General features: G+C 48.3%; 1 non-coding gene across 1 annotated transcript; it reads right to left on the bottom strand.

Moving 5' to 3' along the window:
* Positions 1-280: 280 nt before the first annotated feature.
* LOC139274391 (U2 spliceosomal RNA) lies at positions 281-477 on the bottom strand. Its single transcript, XR_011595462.1, has one exon. It is a non-coding gene; the product is annotated as a U2 spliceosomal RNA (small nuclear RNA).
* Between the last annotated feature and the right edge of the window lie 795 nt (positions 478-1,272).

Genomic DNA, 1,272 nt, shown 5'->3' with positions numbered 1-1,272 from the left:
TAATGTTAGATTAGATTATGAACACACTCACTGGAATGTGTCACTTGATCCGCCTATCCCAAGGTAACCTGTGGACTTTTAGAGTAGGATCACCAGCAGTAATGTTAGAGTAGGGACACCACTAAATTTTTTTTTTCGTAGCCAATCTTTCCAATTCTTTGTCAGATCACAAACGCCAGAGGTCACCTTGCACACATCAAGGATCACCCTGCTCTAATGCTCTTAGCGAAAAGGCCTAGAGCCCAAGCACCGTTCCTGGAAGTACTGCAATACCAGGTTCGTGCCATGGAGGTGGATGGGTCAGCAACCCCACACACCTCCGTGGTGGTGGATGGGTCAAGCCACCCCACCCACCTCCTATTTCCAAAAAGCATAGGAGAACCACCTTTCTGATCCAGGGAGAACCACGTTGGGGTCATGGTTACTCCCCTGTCAGGTCAGTTACGCATGATCTTAGCCAAAAGGCCGAGAAGCGACACCACTAATAATGTTAGAGAATTGTTAATACCAATATTGTTAGAGTTGGATCACCATCAGCAAGGTTTGGGTAGGGTGACATCATTTTTATAATGTGGCGACCAGAACTGCACGCAGTACTCCAGCTGTGGCCTAACCAAAGAATTATACAATTTAAGCATAACCTCCCTGCTCTTATATTCTATGCCTCGGCCAATAAAGGCAAGCATTCCGTATGCCTTCTTAACCATCTTATCCATCTGGCCTGCTACTTTCAGGGATCTGTGGACCAATGGTGGAGCTTTGGAGGCGTGGCCTATTCAGTTGGAGCTGTGCTGCTGAGAGAGAAGGAACTCCCTGCTTTAGCTCCTGTCTGGAAGGCCGAGAGTGAGCCCTGAGACCAGCCCAGGAAGAGGAGGAAAGGGCCGGCTTACTACAATACAACGTCCGGAGGGAGAGGAGGAGAGCTGAAAAATTTCAACAACTTTATTTACTTCTACAAAGAGTTGGAGAGAATGGGAAAAGAGCAACAACCTGTGTGGAAGGAGGGAGAATCTAAAACATTCTACAGGTGGGTGTTGGTGCATTCCCCGAAAGACATTGTTTTATTGGTGGGGGGAGAAAAGAAGATTTTCTTCGAGGCTCTGAACATCGCGGGGGGCGTGTGTGTGTGGAAGTGTGTGTGGGGGTCTTGCTTACAGCTAGGCCCCACACACCACTGAAGCACCTCTCCCGCATTGCCTAGCCAGGGATAGCTGGAGCTACCTGGCTGAAGATTTACTAAATCACCCTATCAAACATCGTTGGGAGTGTGTG

The sequence above is a fragment of the Pristiophorus japonicus genome, chromosome 9, assembly GCF_044704955.1.
Source record: "Pristiophorus japonicus isolate sPriJap1 chromosome 9, sPriJap1.hap1, whole genome shotgun sequence".
Taxonomy (NCBI): domain Eukaryota; kingdom Metazoa; phylum Chordata; class Chondrichthyes; family Pristiophoridae; genus Pristiophorus; species Pristiophorus japonicus.
The sequence above is the reverse complement of the archived record's forward strand: the minus strand, read 5'-3'. Positions and strand labels throughout refer to the sequence as shown.